The sequence below is a fragment of the Arctopsyche grandis genome, chromosome 1 (genome assembly GCF_051622035.1).
Source record: "Arctopsyche grandis isolate Sample6627 chromosome 1, ASM5162203v2, whole genome shotgun sequence".
NCBI lineage: Eukaryota > Metazoa > Arthropoda > Insecta > Trichoptera > Hydropsychidae > Arctopsyche > Arctopsyche grandis.
The window spans coordinates 35,635,933-35,661,162 of record NC_135355.1 but is presented as its reverse complement, the minus strand read 5'-3'; the positions used below and the strand labels follow the sequence as shown (position 1 = coordinate 35,661,162).

At 31.9% G+C, this 25,230-nt stretch overlaps 1 protein-coding gene across 1 annotated transcript in view; it reads left to right on the top strand.

Moving 5' to 3' along the window:
• Nucleotides 1-25,230, top strand: part of Lrt (Leucine-rich tendon-specific protein) — a 153,255-nt gene that overhangs the window by 3,262 nt on the left and 124,763 nt on the right. Inside the window, exon 2 of the mRNA XM_077433551.1 lies at nt 6,415-6,596. The gene's annotated coding sequence lies outside the window, so the exon portion shown is untranslated. The remainder of the gene's footprint in view (nt 1-6,414; nt 6,597-25,230) is intronic.

Sequence of the window (25,230 nt, the reverse complement as noted above, 5' to 3'; positions counted from 1 at the left end):
ATAAGTAGTACGAAACTCAATTCAAAGTTGTAGCTGCTTTAAATTATATCAATCGGAAATGATATTAGGTTTCTTTGTTCATTTAGTTATTAATTTATCGTGGAAATAGTCTAATTAGGGGTGATTACAAAGGATTAACGATATTATATAAAATATATGTGCATATAAAGGGAGCAGATGTTGAAGTTTATTTTAAGAAACTTTGTCGCTAGATGATTCATGTTTGAACGTGTGTAAATATGTATATTGTTTTGCGTAATGGATCCAATTTACATGCATGAGTAATATTTTGACGATTTTTATTTTTGCATGACGTAAAGCAAACTTTTTACAAATTTTGTAATAGAAGGCAACAATGAGAATAATACACGCTTGGATACTATTATATATTTTTATGTGTTTGATTTTATATTGAAAAAAAAATGTTCTTGAAGTTAAGTGTGTCAAAAAAGTATACGCGTAGGATGAATCCGTTGATACATTCTAGTCAGCTTAATACCATTTTATTTAATATCATTTTTATATACGTTCATACATATAACATATCATGCTTATTGTAATGACGCGATCAAATATTGCAAATGTCTAAACGGGGGATGAAATTTGATCAAAGGTGTATTAATTTGTAAATATTGTCATTCGCACGGGCGAGCAATCGACCGCTCGATTGACTGAAAAAAAAAATGGAAAATACATAATTCATAAATTGCAACGTATTAAATTTTGACATTTTTTTTTAATTAATTCCAGCTTTGGTCGGTCGGTTGCATGCAAAACGCATTTTGACAACTGGGAGGGTCTGTAGAATGGCAAAAATGCGTATACGTATACGAATGGCCGATGACAAAACAATGGTCAAACAGGGCCAGATAAACTGGTGGCACTCAAACGGTGGCACGCGTCGAGCATTGTTTTATGTATGTAGTAGCGCTGAAACGTTCTCGTTTGAATTCCATTCCAATTTCCATTAAAAATTGTGTTTCGAAATTTTATAAAAGTTGTTTCAGTTTATATATGTAGGTATATTAATCTTTTATATTCGCAAATATCGATTATTTTATTTATAAAGATTTGGCAATGTTATAATTTGCAGTATTTTTTTGTTTATTATCATGTAGTGTATCGTTTTTATGACGCGGTCTATTGTTATCGCACTTGTGTACTTCACGCCTTTAGACTGGTTCATTTTAATATGTCTCATTATTGATAGCGAAATTTAATTAAAATGTTGGATTATTTGATGATTAAAAACAGACTTAATTATATAAATTAAATTGTTAAATATAATTTATAAATATACATACATAGTTCAGGTATTAAAATTATAGGATTTATTTTCATATCACAATTTATACATAGTGGATCTTATTACATATATGTATTGTAATGAAATTGATATTAACATGAAAAATATGTAATGTTGTTGCCAAAGTGTAAACAAACATAAACGAGGCAAAAATGCGCATTGCTGTATAGTATGAATAGAAGTATCCTTTTTCGTGCACTGCTGTGCCGGGCTGTTGGCTTGCAGTACTGGATAGTATGAATAGACCTTTAAACTTTGCTAAAGTAATCCTTTTCGGTAACTTTGGCGCCACTTTTAAAGTGTATTTGTAAATCGAGTTTTTGACCATAGATATTTATATATATATATATATATATATATATATATATATATATATATATATATATATATATACATATTATATATTGTTAGATTTATTCAAGTGACCAAATATGTCAATCAACACCTGAAATATTTTTTTAAATAGTCAATCATACATAAAGTATTTTGTTTATGAGTGACGCTATACTCGCTACTGGTATTTTACGCATGACGTCTATAGCGGTCATCCGTTGGTAAAGCGTTATACGTAGAATAATGTATGTATGTATGGCCAAAATTGTGTTTTCTTTCGGGAATGAAAAAACTCGAGTTGTCTTTTAATTTATAGTTGTTTTATTTATACATATGCTTTGATAATATCATGAAAATCGACAGCAATTTTGTTTATTGTGGTAATTTATATACTTGACTTCATATTCATAAAAATGAATACACGGGTGGCTGTTAGTTACCTAGGCAAATAATTTTCATCATTACAAAGCGCCATTCTTCCTCTCTTCATTGATTCAAAAGTAGTATTGCTACTTGATTTTGCTATTTTGGATTGGTTGCAATTTTAATGATGACACTTATTGTTTGGTCACTATTGTTAATACTTTGCGTACCGGTTTAGATAATCAAATATCCAGTGCGTTTGGTCAGTTATTGGTGAAGTCATCTCACTTGGGTAAATTGAGATATGAGTATTTCACTTAATTGGGAGTTAAGGTTTCCGTCTCTCGACGTATGTACCTATTTATGAATTGTGTTAGTTGGAGTACCGAGAAAGGTGTGTCACACTGTTGAGTTGTGGTCGTATACATATGTATATATGTATATATTACCTTATACTATCGACCGAATGAAATTGTCTGTCTGTCCATGAGATCCACCCACGCGGGTTGTTTCCACGTATAAATTTCACAAGAGGCGCTCGACCAACAGACTAACTGGTTTTTGGTCACTTTTGGTCGGTAATGTTTGTAAAATGTGTAAACGGCTCGTACCCACTCTCTTTGTTAAACAGAATTCGATCCCAAATGGTTTAATTCTAAGCCTCATTTTCACTTTCTAACGTGTCTGGAGAAAGTTCGGTTATTTTACCTTATATTTTTGAGATTAAATATCATATGTACATTATTTAGTTATATTCGCACGTGGCATACTAGATATTGAGTGTACTTTTAAATTACACACTATGTTCTTTTAAGAATGTATTGAAAGAAAGTTGTTGTTGAATGTACATATGTATGTATTTAGAATTTGATTTTTATTTTTAAATGCTTTTTATTATTACTAAATTATGTTCATAATACATCTTATATCTATTTTAATAGCTACTGATCTACTGATCATTTTCTATTTTACAATTTTAATTAATTTTTTTAGTAATCATAGTATTATATTATTCTTATGTTAAAGTACAGCATAATAGGAAAAAGAGCTCCAAAACCTATTTACAATTCTTATAAATGCTCATAATACATCTACTACATAATATTAATTAAATACTCTCTAAAGTCGACGATCTAAAGCAGATTGTATTTAGAATAAAAATTTGAAATCTTATCCGTGATAGTTTTTGTTTGAATTAACAAAAAAATGTTGATCATGTCGTATGCCAGCAGTTATTGAAAATTGCAATTTTTAATTTTGATATTGTGGCATATGTATGTATGTATCTATGTATGTACGTTCATACGTTTGTAAGTGATGTGGAATGGGTAGAAAAATGAGTAACAAAGTGATAATAATTGGTTCAACCTTAAATTCAATTTAAAATATTTGTTACTTATGTTTTGTCTTTTGAAGGATTTCAATACACTGTAATCATTAATCATAGAATGCTTAAATTAGTGGTTGGGAACCTTTTTCGAACAAAGAGCCAAATTCTAGGGCAAAATTTGCGAGCTCGAGAAATGACTCTGAGAGCCGCAGCATATTATTCTATAAATATTTAATTAATAATTAAATTGGTTGTCGCATGAAGTATCAAATTTTTGAAATATTTTTTAAATAAATAAATACCTTACAATCTTTAAGAAAATGATTTTAAAATCTAATTTAAATTTACCCCGATTTTTGTGACTTAAATACAATAGATTTTAAATATGACAAAAAATAGACCTACCCCTTAAATTCTAGAAAAAGGTTATAAAACATATAGTGACGAAATTTATGATGAGTATTTGACTTGGCGAACTTGCAAGTTCGGAAAATGTCTTTAAAATATGTGATTGCAAAATTTTTGAATTTTGGAAGGATATTTAAAATTTGCAAGTTTATTTATTTAATTTAAAAAAGAATTTCGGTCGCTTTTGCATGCGGTTCAAATTTTTCTGTTCGTTGTTACTGTTTTCAGTTATTGTGAATTCAGAAATTGATTTTCCTATATTTTTTTATTTATTTAAAAAAATAATTTATTGATATTTGGAGATCCCCCGAACCCCCCCCGAATCCAAAGGACTTGCATACACTGAATATCCCCACGTCATAGTAGTGATACCACCGATGATATATGTACATACATACATATATTGTATAAGTAAAATTTATTATAGATTTCGTCACCATTTTAAATTAAATATTTTTTTTTCTAGAACATAAGGGGTAGGTCTATTTTTAGTCTTATTTCAAATTTATTGTATTTTAAAAGTTACAAAAATATATATATGTACATATTTGCATATGTGAATAATTACGTAAAGTAACATAATACGGTGCAGTATAATTGTATGCTTCTAATGTTATGTAAAGAAGAAGTGATACTGATAGTCGCACTTTAGTCATACAAAGAGCCGCTGGTTCTCATCCGTTAGTATAAATATCAATTAAATAAACAATGCATTTATACAATACGTGATTTTACCCGGCTTCGCTTGGTATTTGCAATATAAACCGCTTAAAAATAGCTAATGTAATAGTGAACATTCATTTGTTTTCTTATTAAATTTATTTGAATCGAAAAAAAATAAAATTCAACGATATCATTGATGTCATTGCTCGTCAAAACTTTGATTTGTTTTCGATGATCCCACCCAAACCTTATATAGTTAGAAAGTCTCTTTTGAAATTTTATATTTATTAGATTTACAGTCAATAATTGAATATCTAAGTGTATGCTCTATACTTTTTCTTTCCGACTTTTTGTTATTATATTAAGCTAGTTGTTTTACTCGGTTTCGCTCAGTATTTGTAATATAAACAGCTTAAACATGGCAAATCTAACAGTAAATATTCATTTGTTTCTTTATTAAATTTAATAATTTATTAAATAAATTTATTTGAATCGAAAAAAATATAATATTCAACCCCATCGAATCATAATAGAAACTGACTTGTTTTCGATTCCCAACCAACAATACTTATAAAGTCTCTTTCGAAATTATATATTAGCCAGCAGCATAGCTCGGTCGTTAAGTAACTAACACCGAGAGGCGCCGGGTTCGATCCCATCAGCTAACCTACATAGATTGAAAGAGTATTTTTCTGAGTATATATGTAGTGCTGCTGGTCAGACCTGATCATTTCCTATCAGAGTTTGAAAATTTCTCTGATTTCATTGTTGAAACGGTTCCCGATTGAAATTGGCTAAAAACCTTCTTACCTACTATGTCATCACTATTTGAGTATGATTAATGTACAATAAAATGTATGTACAATTCATAGATGTCTAGTTAATTTGCGAGTTGTAAGTGTCTCGTAATACAGCGACTTGTGTAATATAAATGCTGCATTGTTTGTAATTGGCCAGGAAGGCGCATTGGGGTTTACCTGTAAGGCTTTCCTGGTATAAAATGCAATAAAATAAAATAATAGTACCAAAGAAGATTAAAAATTGAATAGTCCGCGTTACAAATTAACGGTTAAAAAGAAATGGTTTAAAAGCACGTTTTGTCTGATAAAACTAAACCGGTTGCCAAAATTGTAAAGGATCCGTCGTCAGACGAATACACACACACACACACAAACACAAAGGCCCCAGATGTCCTTTTTGTGAAGACAAGTCTCCTCATCCGGAGAAGTATTGCTAGGTCACGTACTGTCGGTTCACACATCCACTACTTATTGTTTATGAACACGATTGTAAGCAAATACGCAGCAGCGTATTTCCTCCACAGAGATTCCTTTCTTTCGTTTGTACAAACATATCGACAAGAGACAAAGGTGGAGCTTGTCATTATGCACAGATACGATTCAGTACTCGTCCGGTTGAAAGTTCAAACTACACACCGCTATGTTATACATTCTTTGTATATATGTATGTAAATATATAAGCAGTCAAACATACAAACTTTTTAAAATAGATTTTCACTGGAAATATATGTATTTATGTATGTATGTCTATTCACGAGGTGTCGCGACACGAAATGTATCGCCTTTGACATCGATATAAATCTGAGATTATCTTCTGTATAATAACAATAGTTGTGTTTTCGAGTACAACAAGAATGATGTTTTATTTTAAATAAGAATTAGTTGACCTTAGAACTTAAATTTACCTTGCAAAAATGCTTTAAAGTTATGTTAAACTATCTATACCTTCCACAAGGTTAAAACATCGGTACAGTTTTGGTTCCGGTAATTTATTAGAACTAATTTTCGTGTATGATTTGTATTGAAGTTGTATTTGTACATAGTGTTCTTAATACGGTAAATGTGTGACGTCTAGTTTTAGACGGCGATTTTTCTATTTTTAAATGAAAATTTCAGTGTTGAAAATCGCGAGTGAAATGAAAAGGAAGAAAAAGATTTGAATCGAAATTGTTTAAATAATATATATAATATATCTATACGTGTGTATGTAGTTTATAGACAGAACAATATAATATTATAACATTAATCAATCAAAAGTTTCGCCGTTGGATAACAATCGAACGCGATGATAATAAATAAAAGTGTTCAATTGTATGAGGATATTTGTGTTACAAAGATGGATAAAGATGTGAATCACAAGTTTTATTCGGGCAGCATCATCAATTATTGAAAGGTGAGTGGACTTATTATTATGCTTGTAACATGTAATAAATTATGATATTATTAATTTTAGGTGTGTAAAAATATTCCGAGCCGTAAATTTTATGATTTTTATTACGAGCCGAATGTTAATTCGTGCGACACTGTGTAGACGCATTGCGTCATTTTAGAAGTTAATAAACTAATTTCACATGACGAGACGATACGTGGGTGGTTCCATATTGCTATGACTTATGTATGTGTGTATCTACTATTTATGCTATTAATTAGTGAAACGATATCACGTTTTATGTATATAGCGGACTATTTGACAATCATTTAAAGCGAATCGTCGGTGTCATTTATAAAAGACGATCTAATGGTCAAGCTGGAAGTTTGATTTATGACAATTATACGTACATATACAATACATAGAACAAAATATCGTTTTTATGACAGTCATAGCGCGACTTTTTTTGTGGTTCTATCTGAATTTTTATTGAATTGAATGGACATAAATCAGCATTAATTTTTATTGAATTGACGGTGGCACATCCCATACAAGTCATCAACTGACTAATAAGATGATACGATATACATATGTATGTATGTAGTTCATTTGAACTACGTATATGGGTTTGGTGCATCCACTCTAAAATCGCCAGATTAACAGAACGGCAGCTTTAAACGTTATTCTCGTTTTCTCGAATGATAGATTGCACATCAGATGACGAGTAACCTTTCGATGTGCACAGATGCAATTATTAAAATTGAGTTGGATCTTTCTGGCGAGTTTAAATAAAGGCAAGATTCGGAAATTATCGAATCTTGCCTTATTAAACTCGCCTGAAAGATCCAACTCAATTTTAATAATTTCCATTTTAATAATTGCATCTGTGCACATCGAAAGGTTACCCGTCATCTGATGTGCAATCTATCATTCGAGAAGACGAGAATTGCATTTAAAGCAGCCGTCCGTTAATCTGTCGTTCAATTTGTCTGGCGATTTTAGAGCGGATGCACCGCATCCACGTATATTTACAGTTTTTTTGAAAAATTAAGTGTATTGTGTCTCAGCACTTGAAAGGCCAGCAGTAAAGCTCGGTGGCTGCGTTAATTATATCCACCGAGAGGTTCCCGGGTTAAAGTCTTGGGTTGACCTCGATAGAAAAAGAATTTACTCCGAATATTTATGCAGTATTGCTGGTCAGATGTAGATATTTGTGACTCCGTTGAAGTCGATCGTTTCCGATCAGAGTTAGTCAATTTATCTGATACACCTACGATACGCCCACTATGTCACCACCATTTGAATATGATTTATAATGTATAAATTTAAATATGTACAAATTAATACTATTGCGTATTGATGGAGTGAAAGACGCAGCGAGTATGGTAGAGGTAGCTTATTGCTTTTGATCCGTCGCTAGCTAGCTCCGAATGGATCATAGTGTGTACTGTCAGCGCAGAGAGATCATTGGTCGATTGTTCGCGATACCTTATTGGTTGTTATATACGGTTTATTTATACGGTGAAGTATTTCTGGCGCAAATGCGAGGTCAAGCATGCAGTGCTAGTAAACCAATATATCCGAGATTATTTTAATCTATTTGTCTGGTAGCCTGCATTCATCATTATTTTCATGATAGAATTTGATTTATGAGTGGAATTTTGATCTTCTTTCTTGCATTTGGGCCTCGCAGGCATGTTTTTTATTTGCGTCTGGTTCTTATAAATTGGTGCTGGCTATAGGTGCAAGACATTCCCTACTTTGTATTTTATTATTTGATATCTTTACTCTATCTGCTATTATTATGATGCTTTTGTTGTTTTATGATAATATACAAATGTATTTTTTGTCTGTGTATGTATATATTATACGTATGTACATATGTATATATTTTTATTTTTCTCATCTCTCTGTATTTTTTCGGCAATTGTGGCGCACTAGGGACTCCTGTAATGCCACAGTGGTCCGAACTTAAACCAAAAATAAAATAATCAATATAATATTGTTGCGTAAGGGTGGGTGGAGGATCCAACTAAAAGCCAACAGTCGTTTCACAGCATTTATTGATGATTCAGGAGTTACACGCACTGTCACCGCTCAGTCCAGAATGAATTATATCGCCTACGTACCGCCTTATAAAGGGTAGATCTCTCAGGACGCATAATCTGTTTACCTGTTGTATAGTCACGTATTCGGATATGTATTTCCAAGAGATTGGGTCTTCCCATACCGATTCTGAGAAATAACTAATAACGGTCATTGTTTAGCCTAAATGCACTTAGAGTCCAGATATAATCTTTGGAAGTAAGTGCATGCATTTAGTTAACCGATAACAGATATCCGTTGGTCTAAGTACAATTCGCTCAATCCACGGCGTACGTAACAATATTTAAATACAAATACTGAAATTGATTCATTTTTACTGTAGGATTATGATGTAATTGATTAATTTCTCGAAAAAATTGATCTTTTGATAATTGAATGATTTTTTTTTTGATTTTTAAATGCTTTTTATTTTAACAAAATTATGTTCACAATACATACATCTTATATATTAGTAATCGTAGTATTATAATATTCTTATGTTAACGTACAGCATAATAGGAAAAAAGAGCTCAAAAACCTATTTACAAATCTTATAAATGCTCATAATACATCTAATACATAATATTAATTAAATACTCTCCAAAGTCGATGACCTAAAGCAGATTGTGTTTAGGTAATCTTTGTTTATACCTGAAGAGTATAGACATTTTGTTGTAATCACTAGAGGTAGGATAGTCACAGTGCTATCCATTGTTCCATAGTTGTAAATCCTTTGTAAAAAAGGTTCGGCAAACCTTTAACAATGCATTTACAACCTTTGAACAATACGCGGCACCTTCTGGGTCCGGTGACTAGTAATCACCGATACTCTTCACAAGTGTGTTAGTATGGTTATTGAATGATTTGATCATATGATTAATATTGTATTTTTGCATTATTTTTATAAAATAAACTTTCGGATTTAAATAGTATTTTTAAAGTTCACTCATAAAATATGTGTTTTATTTAAGTTAAATTACCGTTTACCATTTTTTGTTGAAATATTTGTATGCAAGTTTTTTCAAATGTGAACTTAGATATGTTTATTTCTATGATATAATATTAATTTCATGTCAGTGTGTGTGTGTATGTGTGTGTGTGTGTTTGTGTGTGTGCGTGTGTGTGTGTGTGTGTATCTGTCTGTCCGTTCACAAATCATGGTGGAAAATTTACTAACGGCCAAAGTCAATATTTATCGTGCATAATGCAATTCGCTAATTAACATATGCAATTGCCGATAAGTATGCAAATCTGCATTAACGAAGAGTGGTGAATATTTCAAATGCGGCTTAAAATTCAACGGTAATATCCTCTGCCCTCCCCAGAGGCCATTTTGTTATTTACATTTTGCCCGTTATTCGAATATAAATATGATTTTTATTACGGGGTAGGTGTGTGCTTTTTGCGCAACGGCGTTTGCATTAAAAAGCTCAATTTTATTACGAACCGGCCGTAACCGATGAATGGAATTTACTTTTCGATATATTATGCGATTTTTAGAATTTAAATGCGATAAAAGTGGACGTTGGAATCGGTTAAAAAAAAATAGAGTCGCGCGTTGGCGCTATGTATTTTTAATCAAACGTCAGTCCTTTGGAGTTTGGCGACAGACTGGTGAAAAACGCGATTTTCCCTTAATTAAAACACAGTTTAAGGCCTTATCCTGATAAGGGAAAGGCATGCCTGATGAAACAGATGGACCATGTGCTTAGATTCGACCGCACACACAATAAATCTGAGGCGATGCGAGATGTCGATTCGGGATGCGTAAAAAAAGGCCAAGTCAAAACAGGCCATCGCTATAGTGCCTTTCGACTGTTAATGAGACGGTTTTGTTGTGTTTTTTTTTTCTTTTTTATTATTTATCTGTAAACATTGTACTGAAAAGACAACGACGAGAACGGTAGGTAAACGGTGCAATAGCCTGAGCAAATATCATTTCCGTGAGCCGACTCTGCTCCATGCATTTATGATTTTTGTAAATATGCAAAACGTGTTATTTTTAAAGGGGAAAAATTGTATTTAATCTAGGTACATACATATGTATTATATATTAAAGTGTATTGCCAATATTTGAACTATTTAATTTATCTATCTATGTATATATGTACTATAATATCTAATATACATATAATTTCGAAATAGACTTTGTACGTACGTGTTTGTTGGTAACTTTGGTTGGAAATATGATGGCGATTCGATTTTTCTTTTTGGATTCACATAAATTTAATAAAAAAACAAATGAATATTTACTACATATTAGATTCGCCATGTTTAAGCTGTTTATATTACAAATACTGAGCGAAGCCGGGTAAAACAACTAGTAATCTATAAATATGAATGAATGTTTGCTTGTTTATATGTTCGATTTTACCGAATTAGGTATATTATTTTTTACTTTATCTATGTACGTAGTAACAATAGATGAAGTTTTGTGATCATGCGAAAATTCGAACTCGAGATTTTGACTGATTCGAACTCAGAATCGATCACTGATCACGTTTTCATGATCTAGAAAAAATGTGTGTGTGTGTGTGTGTGTGTGTGTGTCTGTGTGTGTGTCTGTGTGTGTGTCTGTGTGTGTGTCTGTGTGGGTGTGTATTTTGGGGATATTTTTAACACCGTTAGTCCTATCGAACTGAAACTTAGTATCGGTTACTGAAATTCTTATCGACACGACGTAAATTTTTTTCAAATTTTTAAGTTGACTGGAAATGGTACCTCGCCTTATAGGTGTCCTCTTTTTTTAAGTTTTTGAATTCAATTATCTCCCAAACCACTTATTGAATCGGACTGAATTTTTTTTAAATATAATACAAATAATAATTTTTATAATCTCATATTTTTTAAATATTTCTATCTGAACCGGAAGCAGTACTTTTACTCTAGAGAATCGAAGTTTTTTATGTTTTTTTCAGAAACCTTTTGGTTAATTGAACTGAAATTTCATATCTAGAAGTTTAAGTTTAATACCAAGTTAATTATAAAATTTAGTGAGCATCCGTCAACCGGAAGTAGCAGTTTACTCTTGTTCGATTTTTCTTCCACTATTTTTTTCGACCCCTTAAACATGTGTGTTCGTCACAAAAAAATTTAAGTATAATTCTTGTAGCAATTTGATGAAAATGAAAAAAAATTATTAAATTTTATAAACCGGAAGTGGGATTTTTTTCACTTAGAAAGGTTGAAAATGTTGTGCCCACTACTCTGTCCACACCCCTGAACGTATTAAGCTGAAAATTTATATTTCTATCCTTTATGTACTAACTTAGAGCTGGTAGGGATTTGGTCAGAATTCGTAAACCGGAAGTAGTTTTTTTTTTTAAAACAATTTTTCATTATTTTTTCATTGTTTTATTTTGACCTTTTAAATTATTTTAAGCTTCTTGATATTTATTGTGTATGATAAAAATAGTGATTTTAAGTAAAAATAAAAAAAAATTTACTTAATTTAATGAACCGGAAGTGGGATTTTTTTCCTCGTGGAAAGGTCAAAAATGTTGTGCCCACTACTCTGTCCGCACCCCTGAACGTATTAAGCTGAAAATTTATATTTCTATCCATTGTGTACTAACTTAGAGCTGGTAGGATTTTAGTCAGAATTCGTAAACCGGAAGTAGTTTTTTTTTTTAAAACAATTTTTCATTAGTTTTTCATTGTTTTATTTTTTTTAATTGCATTTTGTGTTCTGACTCTCTTTGAAACCTGGAAAAATGTTTTTGTCGTACATACATATATATATATATATATATATATATATCAAAAATAGTATTTTGGAAAGGATCGGAATTCTTTGAAAGTCCTTTTTTCAATATTTTAATCCGCCAGAACCCCGGGTAAAATTCAAAAATGTTGGCTAGTATCAGTATATAGTATCTTATATTCTGTTTTTTTTATTTTTTATTTTAATATACGAGAGAAAATTTTGGTTCGATCAAGTTTGGATCAAGTTTATTCCTAAATTGAACGAGTTTTTGACTGAAATGTATTTTTTCTATAATATTCATACATATCTTTGGAGTTTGAAAGAAAAATGATATTTCGCATTTTAATGTTGAAAAACCATTTTAATGTTTTAAATCCATTCAAGTGTTGGAAAATCCATTTTAATATTGAAAATTCCATTTTAATGTTGAAAAACACATGTCAACGTTGATAAATCCATTTCAATGTAAAAAAAATAGTTTGCATGTAAAATAATAGCCCATTTCTTAATTCAAATTCAAAATGATATTAGTTCAATTTAAGTATATAGAAAACAATGTATATGTACATGTATAAACCTGCATCTAACATATTTATCATTTTTATATTACATTGACATAAAAAATATGTATATATACGTACATAAATATTTATAAAAATAGACCATTAGAAATGAAATGCTCAACGTTAGTAGGACATTTGTTAATTTATGAGAACAAGTGATAAAAAATCGGTCAATGGATGAAGCTTATCGTTGAATCAAATTTCATGGCTCAAATATGAGGTTTTGAAGTCGTGGGCCGGTCGCACCCGATTTTTTATTCAAAAATTATGCACTGAATTTATTTTCATATCATACTTAAATGAGAATATACGTTTTCAAATTGACAATCGTATTCAATAAATTGACGCGATGTTTGAACCGTTACGGTTGAACGGTGATAAAAAATATTAAAGATAAATATCCCATTTTCGCAGTGAATAGAATAGTTATATGGCCAGAACGACTCCACCTCATTTTCAGCAGACTGGAAATCGTAAAGTTGCAGCACATTCTAAAGCTCCACATACAGACACCCCCCCCCCCACCCCCCCATACATTCTCATAAAATTTTAGTTTTACATTCACTCGTGACGAGTGCTAGACGCTTTTTGTCCGACTCCCGTCGGTGTAGAATAATTGAACAAGTGAAGTAGCCTATTCAAATAATAAAAAAAGCAAAAAAATAGTACGAAACACAATAAAAAAGAGGATAGTCCAAGTCCAATGGGTTCTCTGTATTCTCGGACATCCGTACGATATGCAGTTTCACCTACGCTACACGTTTCCAAAACTTTTCATTAAAAAGTTTCCTATGATTTTTTGTCTCATTGCACCACGTATTTTAAAATTTGACTAAAGTTTGCTCCGTATTAAATTGAACATTCATCTAGAATTAAAAAAAAAACCTTATAAAATAACTTGCGAGTGTGTGTATGTATAGATATGTTCATATGTGTGTGTGTGTGTGTGTGTATTCCAAACATTGAATATTTTTAGTAAAATCAGTAATGCTTTAACTCTTTAAATAAAAAGGTTTTCAATATTTTAAATAGATAATGCATAAAGTCTCACATTTGTTTTTCAGGACGTTTATTGTCTTCGAAAGTCAACTTCAACTCTCTCATAAAGCGGTAGACAGGTTTAGTAAAAAAAAATTAAGATGGAAAATAAAAATTTTGCTTAGAAAAATCAATTTAGTTTTAGCTTTTTTATTAAACTTATATCTTTATAATTACCAGCCTCTTCTTACTTCACTTTTGGGTTGGGAAATTTGGGTTCTTTTCCACACTCTACCGACCGTTTTCAAACTTTACCATTTTGCTTTGGTTTGGTCATCAATATATATATATATTTTTTTGTTTTTTTTTTTATTTTACATACATATTTTCACATACATATATACAAATATACCAGGAAGGCTTAACAGGTAAACCCCAAATGCGCCTTCCTGGTCCACATAATTATTACATAGATACATGTAAATCTAAATATCTGACATCTATGGTCAGTATACATATATTACAAACATCGTATTAATACGATAAATAACGATGAATAACTTTCATGTATCAATACGAATTTTATATTGGATAAACAACCACAGAGACATCTATGGTGAGCAATATGGCGAAACCTAAGATATAACAATAACTAAAGGTTAGCAACATAAAATTGGGAAGGAAACGCCAATTTTACAGGAACCGTTTCAATGAAAATCAGAAAAATTGGCAAATTCTGATAAGAAACGATCGACCTAGACAAATCAAGGTCTGGCCAACAGCGAGACTTAGCGGGGAATCGAACTCGTAACATCAAGTACGAAATAATTCAAAATTCACCACTAGACCACGCTGCTGGTTATATATGGAAATCAAGTCTGCCATTACGATGGTAAAAAATAATCGAAATATACACGTTTGAAAATACTCCATCATATTTCTCGATGATGTCTATCGTCCACATTGTTCGTCCACATTGAACATTACTAGCCTCTTCTTACTTTATATGCCTTTTCGCCACCATCTCGCTGTGTCAGATTTTAATTGTTTAAACGCCTATAATTTTTTTCTTTTTTCACTCTATCTACATATTATAGAATAGCAACAATTATTTAATAATCTATATTTATAAAATTGAATGTTTGTCTATTTGTCTGTCTGTCTCGTATAGGCTACTAAACCACTGAACCGATTACAATGGAACTTTCAGGATTTGTTGTATGCATGTCCGGGAAGATTACTGTTAAAAAAAAGGGGAAAAAACCTCTTAATAATAATATTCCTAATTACGATTTTACCGACGCGAAAATTTGAAGTGCCATTGTGTAATCAAGGCAATGGGTTCGTCGGTAACCACGTTAACAGTTGGTTTATGACGACACGGCGTTGAAGAGACGTTAGTTGAGCTTCAACCATCACTTGAAACGGGAACGGGTATTGCATGCCCTATCCTGGCATTGCAACGCATGCCGGGTTCAGCTAGTGGTTTATAAAATTTGTTTTATTGTGAGATGAGCTCATTAGAAAAGTAAATTTTAAGCACGTTAAATGGACTTGATTGCAATAATTAATTAAGAAGTTCATTAGGGCGGGGTTTTTTAAGTATGGTCAGCGATGCGTCCCACAGTTTGAGAGTGCCTTGCGGTGCATATGACGTTGCACGGACGTTGCATAATACAAAGTAGAGGGCAGAGTGTCCGGACACGATTTCATCGGAACGAGGCTCCCTTTTGTTACTGGTTGGAAAAATAGAACAATCGGACACCACTTCCGCACAAGCATAATGAACGTCCAGATTAGCGCACACATTCACAAATGAACACGCAGATTTACAATAGAGATGGAATTTGTACAATAATAATCCCCCTCGGCACCCCCCCCCCCTCCTCGTACACATACTTACATATGTATGTATGTATGTACATTCAAACGGCGTCATTTTAAATAGTGAAATCTCAAAAGTGCAGAAATTGGAAGTGGAATCGTCAGATTCATTCAAGTGTGTCCAACCGGATCAAGTCTCCGTGGAGAATTCAAATTTTCGTGGCATCATCGAGTGCGGGTTCTTTTATTTTCGAGATAATTTAAGTGCAATTTTGTAAATGAAGCCACTTTGTGTTTGGCGGGTCAGCGTCCTTGTGAAAATTCTATTTCGGATACGCTTTTACGAGTTTTCATACGTTCTATGAAAGCCAACAATGGCGTATTGTCATCGCAAGTGTGGATAAAAGGGCACTTCTTTTAACAAAATAAATGAATTTGCATTGTGTTGTAAGCTCAAAATTGAAGCTATCAAAAAGTTATATTTACTTTAAAACTGGCTTTGTATGACGTGCATGCTTCCTATGTGTAACACGTAGAATTCTATGTCGAGGATACGTTAAAGATTTATTCAAGTATGTACTTATACATTTGTATACGTTTTTCGACAAAAGTTTTTCTCAAGCTTAAAAAATTGTATACATACATATGTATGTATATGTATACATATGTTAGCCAGCAGTATGGTTTCAGCATGATCGAACACAGGACTGACACATTTCTTTTAATTTTTTCTTAATATAATAGCTTAACCTTTGAAGGACGGAGCAACGAGATCGAACAAGTGTCCCGAACCGGGGTCGAGTAAGACTCCAATATTTTTTTAACAAAATTCAGTTTTTCTCAATACAAATTGGTTAAATATATATCTTATTAATCATTTTATAAATCAACATAAAAAAGTTTTAGTCCTACAGCATGTTTTGGAATATTTTTGTATTAAAAAAATTACGACAACCATCGATATGCAAACGCACATAGGAAAGGCCAACAGGCGACTGCATGACTCAATAGCCACGCGCCAAAAGCGACGAAAACAATAGCTTACAAAAATGTCGCTGTCTCTTTCTCTCGCATTGATTCCTCGATCAACAAGAATATGCAAGCGAACAGTCAAAAATATAACTTATCGCTACCGCCTTTAAATCATACTTTGGAACGTAGAAATGTATAAACGTATTTTTTACGATGTACCCCTTTTCTAAATCATACAAAATCTATTAAAATAAATTTGTTGTAGTTCATTCTAGGAATATAAGAAATATGGCGTGTATAGCTTTAAAAACCACATATGTAGTTATTACGAAAAACGTAAAAATGGGGGCACTGGCATATCCCACTTCGGTAAGGGAGGGTTAAACGCTCATATCTCTTAAACGGGAGAAAGTCAACAAAACAACAAAAATAAAATCATTGTAATATTCAAATTAAAATTGTATACGTAGAGTCAATTCTATTTTTTATTCTATAGTTTCTTTTATTTATTTAAGCCAGCAGCATAGCTTCTGCTTAGCGTCAAGTAGGTGCCGGGTTCAATCCCTGAATGAAAATGATTTTTTCAGAGTATGCTGTTGGTCAGACCTGGATTTGTGACCCCAGGCTGATCGTTTCCTTTCAGAGTTTGCCAATTTTCTCTGATTTCATTGTTGAAACGGTTCCCGGAAAAAAAATTGGCTAAAAATCCTTCCTACCTACTATGTCACCACTATTTGAAGTTTGATTGATGTACAATTCATAGATGTCTCGTTAATTTGCGAGTTTTTAAGTGTCTCGTAATTCAACGACTTGTAATAAAAATGCTGCATTTGTATTTGTAATTGGCCAGGAAGGCGCATTGGGATTTACCTGTAAGGCCTTCCTGGTATATGTATATGTAAATAAATAAATAAATTACATTCTTAAATAATTGTTGCTATAAATTAGCTATTGAGCTAATTTACTGCAACCATTATTTATATAGGGTGTATATAAAGGGTGTATAGCTTTGAAAACCACATAGTTATTACAAAAAACGTAAAAATTGTGGCACTTGCATACCCCACTTCGGTGAGGGAGGGTTAATATGCCATAGCCCATGCGATGATATTTCATCGGGCACAACACTAGTAAACAATAAAAACGATTTAAAAATGAAAGTAAAACCTCGCATAGTACACTTAATACTGTACAAATATAATCGCAACAAACTCTTCAGCAGGGTCATTATTGAGGGAAAATAAAGAAAATGTTGACAGAGTATAACAAGGGAACTCGTTCGGTAAGCGTTTCACAGAGCAAACTTCAGCGTCTTGCACTGTCGTCGCCATTTAAGTTTTCAGCAAAGTCTCGCGCTGCAATATCTCGCGTGCAGCTTGCACTCGCCTGCATCTTCCGGCTTTCGTCATCGGATCTTGGCTGCACTTCATTATGGAAACTTGTCTTGAAATTGATAGTCTCGACAATAATTACGATGGAGTGCGCCAGTTTCGTCGAGATGCGGCCCTCCAACTCTCAAACCCTTGTTTTCACACCCGCTTGGGAAAATTAAGTCAAGTCTCGCGTTTCATTTTTGCGTTGCCGAGGCTTTGTTTTGCACTCTGTGAGGGGGGCGGATAAAGAGAGGGCGAACTTCCGTGTTGTTCTTTTGTCCGAAAATTTGTAGCGACGACATTTGAGAGTGTTGCCGTTCCAAAAAGTTGCATGTGCTATATAACGCGTATCAAAATATTAATGTGTATACGAATATATTCATGTAACAGATAGCTTTGTCTGAGGGGAGATTGTTCATAAGCTTAAGTTCATATGGGTGAATGGTAAGACATTTATATTACTGCAGATTTTATTTTTATAAATACAGATCAAATCGACTATTCGTTTATTTTATCGAGGTAAGCCAGTTATATACATATATAATTTTTGTTATTAATCCACAAGAATAGTCGAAATATGATTTTTCTAAGTGGAATTTTATTTTATTCTCATATAAAGACAATTTAATATATTATCCCTATTAATTCAATTCAGATTCGTGTAAATACGAGTAAATACTAGTACGAGCTTTTAGCTCGAAATTTTACCGATTTAAAATTCAGCACACTTTCAATTAACCCTTTTAAATGAAAACTAGTGTGACCAGAATACTATCCCAATAAACATGTTTCAATAGAAAATACTCAATATAAAATAGAATTAACAGTGGGAAAAAATCCCAAGTGAAAATAAGTATTTTTGACTTTTGATTTGAATTGGACGACTACTTAGAGAGATTTGAATGCTGAAAAGTACTACAAATGAAAGATAAAATACCCGACTATAGATTTCAATATTCATTTTGAACAGAAAATTGACAGATTTTGAGACATTGAACGAACAACACCAAGATATAGAAAAATCGCGCGATTTAAAAATACACATATCTCCGAATCTCGAGCCAATCAACATTTTTTATTACCAGATTCGTGTTTACTGGGCATAGATCTACATATAAGAGAAGTCATATCTTGTCTCTGAACCATTTTTCGTGTCGAACAGTGTTATTGGTAACAAAGCGCTCCCCCAAAAGTCACTAAAATCTCTATAACGGAACTATCATACTAACGAGAATTCGAGTGCAAAATATTCCGAATTCGCGATTTTCATGTCGAAAATTGTCTTTTGGGCGATCGCAATGTGACTAATATTCCAATTACCGCTGTATGTACATATGTTCATAGTAACTAATTAAATTTGAACGAAAAAAAATTGATGTTTGGTTCAAAATTGTACGAAATAATGTCTAAAACACTCGTTGCGTTTATGTTTTGAAAATTGCTTTTGAACGTCAGCTAAATAGTTTTTGAAAGGACGATAAAATGAATATAAAAAATTAAATGGATATTTTTTAAATACACGTTAGTTAATTAAAAACAGTAACTTTTGCATATAAATATTTAAAATTTTAATAAATAAAAAATATTTAAATTAGTGTTTCAGGTTTAAAATTTTTATAATTTTGTATATACATATATGTACATATGTAGATATAGCTTATATTATTTAGGTTGAGTTGATTTTTACTAGACTCTTCTTACTTCACTTTCGATTTTTTCGTCTGATTTTTTCTGACGAAATTTGGGTTCTTATCCGATCGTTTTCAAACTTTGTCATTTTGCTCGGTTTTGTCATCAATATATGTGGAAATCAAATTCGCCATTACGATGGTGAAAAATAATCGTAATAGGCACGTTTGATTTACATTTATGGTGCTAATTAATCAAAAGCGAACTAAAAATGGATTTTATTTTATTTTATTTAAATCGGCACATTTTATTTTTATTTTATTATCGTTCTCGGTCTTAATATCATTACATACGTACTTACGCGGCCCAAGCCTCTTAGTAATATATTTAATTACATCAGTTTAAGCCGGGATTATAATTTTGATTGAAATCCCACACATTTTATATATTTATAGTTTATACTGTCGTATATTTGTTATTGATATAATGTTTAAATTTATTTTTTATTTTATTTTATAACTGAAAAATTTTATTGAAAAAAAAAACTGACGAATTGACCATTGATTGTTAAAAGAAATGTGTCGGTCCTGTGTTCGATCCGCACATGGTCAAATTTTTTTTATGTACCTTTTAAATATATTTCATTTAATATTTATATTTAATTGTTTAATATGAAAAAAAATTGGTAAAAACTACCTACCTACCTACAGATAAACAATATAAAACACCAATAGAAAAAAATATTAATTAAATAAATTTTCAATAGATGACGCTAAATGCTCAGAGACTTATAAGCCTAGAGGAAACATTGGTAGCAAACAGTATATAGAAGTTTTTTTGTTGATCTGTTATAATGTTCGTATTATATATGCGTACGTTTTGTTGGCAGTGTTTTTACAAATGTCGAATTGAAACGAATATATTAGTATGGCGAGCGTAATGTCACACAGACACATACACAGAAACACATCTACACACAGAGAATAGCGTATATAATAGATATAAGTAATTTTCACAAGACATCGTAGCCTAGAGTAAACATTGGTAGCAAACAGTATATATAAGCTTTTTTCTTTCGTTATAATATTCATAAATTTTGTTGACAATGTTTTACCTGTGACGTACATATGTATGTCGAATCGAAACGACTATTATAGTACGGCGAGCGTTATCGCAGATACACACACACACACACAGACTCACAGAATAGCGATATTATATACATATATGATATACATATGCATATACAGTAAATAATAAAGCAGTTCTCGGGTTAAATTAATTAAATAAAATAAATTTGCATTCGTCTTCGCTTCGAGCGTTTCGTAGCACGTCGTCTACGCGCTCTTCTACGTCGTTCGGCGCACGTCAAACTGTGGTCCGCGTAGCACGCCTGCGACCAATCGATCATTGTTTCCCAAAAGGCAAAGCAAAATCCACAAAGTGACAAAAGCCGCAACATTGAGCCACAATGGAAGTGCGAGGCGAACAATGGCGTCGGCCGTTATTCATTGTTGCGATTGTTTTATTGTACCGCCAACAACTACCCCCCCGGTCGCACAAATTATACCGAACCACTCCTATACTCTATTATTGCCATTGACGTTTATTTATCATTTCGAATGTCGCCGAATGTGTGTGTGTGTGTGTGTGTGTGTACACTCCTATGGATGATGTGTTCTGGCAGGTATGTGTTGCGATGCTGCTGCTACCATTAATTTTTTTCCCCGGGTCGAAAATATGGCGATGGCGGTGATGATCTAATCGCAATCGCTTGTTCGGTATTTATAATGACAAGTCCTACGATTATTCTAATTTGAATAATCTTATTATATATTTTTTTTGAATGACGGAACACAGTCAACGCTTTGACGATTTTTTTCGATTTTTAAATGCTTTTTATTATTACCAAATTATGTTCACAATACATCTTATATCTATTTTAATAGCTACTAATCTACTGATCATTTTCTTTTTTACAATTTAATTTAATTTGGTTAGTAATCATAGTATTATATTATTCTAATGTTAATCTACAGCATAATAAGAGAAAGAGCTCAAAAACCTATTTACAATCCTTATAAATGTTCATAATACATCTAATACATAATATTAATTAAAGACTCTCTAAAGTAGATGACTTAAAGCAGATTGTGTTTAGTTAATCTGTGTTTATACCTGAAGGGTATAGACATTTTGTTGTAATCACCGAGACTCTTCACAAGTGTGTTAGTATGGTTATTAGTGATTCTGTCATAGAATCTACTGGTTAGTTTGTTAGTAATGTCTGTAACAAACGGAATATTATATATGGCATGCAGTTTGTTCAAGTTAGTATATATGGGTGTATTATAGATTATTTTTAGGGATTTATTTTGTATTACTTGGAGCTTGGAAAGATTAGTATTCGAGGCGCTATTCCATACAGGTGAAGCATAAGTTAATAATGGTAATATGAGCGCGCGATATAATTTTATTTTATTTTGAGTTGATAAAGAACTATGGCGATAAAATATTGGATATATTGAGGATATACCCCGCATCGCCATGCATTTCGCTGCCTCAATGTGAGGTGCCCATCTCATTCTTTTATCAAACGTTACTCCTAAATATTTTATTACTGACTGCCATTTCAGACTTTCTCCCGAGGGGATTTTCAGATCTAAACTTGGCTTATGCTTTCTAACACTAAAGAATATGGCGTCTGTTATGGTTTGATTAATTTGAATTTTCCACTTAGTGAAGTGTTCAGTCATTGTTATAATTGCAAATTCAAGATTTCTAAGAATAGTGTCTGGGTTTTTGCTTCTTGTGAAGCAAGCGGTATCATCTGCATATAAGGCTATGTGACAGTTCGTTGACGATTTAAAAATTTTGACTCTGTGAATTGCATGATTATTATTGATTTTTTTATAATATTGTGTTCATTCGTTTGTGGCTGATATGTTTAAAATTGTTGATGATTTATTGTGATGCAAATTCAAGTAATTTTGCGTCTCGGATTTGTTGAATCTTATATAATGCTACTCACATCATGTATTTTTCACAAAATTGCTCTGGAAAATTGTTTTAATTGTTCATAAATGTCGCTATTGTATTATATGTATGTCTTGCTATGTTTTAAAAATAATATTAGTAATAGTATGTATGTATGTATGTTGTAAAATTAAATAAAAATATAATTATTCCCTATATAAGTCTGTGGAAAGCTGCCGCTATATTATATGTACATATATATGTATACTTTGTGTTTTCAGAACCTATTATTAAATAAAAGCGTGTTAATATGTATGCTGTCATACATAATTTTATTATTGTATTTATTAAGTGGGCAATAAGAAACGTAAGAGCATAGTTAATTGCTGTTGTGAAGAAAAATGTAATTAATGAATATAATATATGTAATAGTACGTAATATTTGGGTAATATGTATGTACATATGTATCTTAGGAAGAGTATGTTTTTATTAAGTGTTTCTATTAGAAATATTATATTATAGAAATATGTATGTATGTATAGGTAGTTACAAAGGCGTGTTCATTTTCTACCTCATAATTTTTTCGAGAAACTCTCATTTTCATTTTAAAATATCTTGAAAGTGTTATTGTATTTTAAATGTTATTGAAATAATTTTGGCTTCTTTCTTTTGGCGGTTTGAATTATCGTTTGTCAGTCAATATTTATCATAATCGACCCCAATTAATTTCAAAAGATGAATATTAAGCGTTTTTTTTTGAAAAATAAAAAATCTATATGATAAAAACCTACTTTGTGATGATGAATTGATTGGTTACACAGGACATTGCTTAAAATCAATTATATATTTTTGGATTTAACTTCCCTTGATACGATTTAGGTTTTCCATCAGGTCCAACAATGAAAATACAAATTTCGCGTTTTTCGCCATTATCGTTCATATGTATGTATGTATGTACGTACTTGGAATTACAGGTTGAGCCAAATGTTAGAATAGAGTGTAAGAAGTCAATATATTTCTTATAAGCATACCAATTTTGATTATATTAAATGAAATTAATATTGAAAACATGCAAATAATTTTTTTTATGTAGTAAAGATGATATAATTTATAGAAATGTATATATATATATATATATATATATATATATATATATATATATATATATATATATATATATATATATATATATATTTATTTATATAACATTTATTTATTATTATAATAAATACATTATATAAATGGATAGATAACGACAATAACAAAATAATGCCCAATGTGACCTGACAGGTTGCCCCCAATACGTCACACCAGTCTTATAAAAAAAGAACAGTAACAAATTGGCAAACGTCAATTCATCTCATTCAAATAGACTCGTGTTGAATCTCGTGAAATTGACCAGATCATCAACATGACAATCAAACAGGTCCAAAAGTTCATCTATCATATTATGGAATCGGTTAGACTTTTCAAGTTATTGAAAGCAGACGTTTTCGCAGCAATAGATTGGAAAAGTAAGCAATGACACAAAGCTCTACCGCATTCAGGCGCCCAAAATTTAAGTTCCGATAAAATCGAAGGATTGTCAATACTTCCCTTTAATACTCCAAGGAAGTATTTGGAAATGGCAATAATTCTCCTCGAAGATAGTGAGTCAAAGGCTAGAACACGTTGTAAAAAGGCAGTAGGAAATAAATAGGGGTAATATTTATATTTCCTCATATAAAGGTATCGAAGAAACTTTTTTTCAATGTGTATCAATTCCTTTCAGAAACCACCCGTTGAAATCAACAGGCCCGACACTAGTGGTAATATATTATCTGCAGGTTTAATAATGTATGAATCATTATTATTTTGTATTCAATGATAATTCATTAGGCATCCGATATGAATATATCCGTTTTTCTCCGATTCCACTTGTTGCTCGAATTACTAGGTCACATCGAGGGCTACTTTGAAGCTTTTGCGCGGGACGTAACTGACAAACCCTGCAGATTAGTCGTTCATGCTAAGAGAAGCGACTAATTGAATGATTAATTACTCTTCCACGTGTAACGTATGTATGTTTGTGCGATTCAGTGACAAAAATGAATTGAACTTCGAAATCAAACAGAATCGACTGCTTAATTCAATATAGTACAATTATACATATGTATGTATGTGGGCTTATTTCACCGAAACCGCAACACCATCAATGGAATATAAATAAACGGCATAACACGAGTGCGAATTTGTTCGGTGGGCTTCATTAAAATTTAATCACGAGTAATAACAACACAAATCCGATACACCAATATTGAAACAAGTCACAAAGGGAACGCTCTCGCTAGGCGTTTCCGCAACTCAAAGCTTTCAAAGCTCTCCGCTAACTGGCTCAAGAAGAAAAACAATAATAGATGCAAAAACTATTATACGTCTACTCACATATATAAACGAATTGCGAAAGTTGGACATTGTTCGCAAAAGTGGAGTCCTTTCAGGCGACAATTGGATTCGTCTCAATTATCCGATTCGCTCCGTCCGAGATCATATTATTCCGCCAGGATCTATT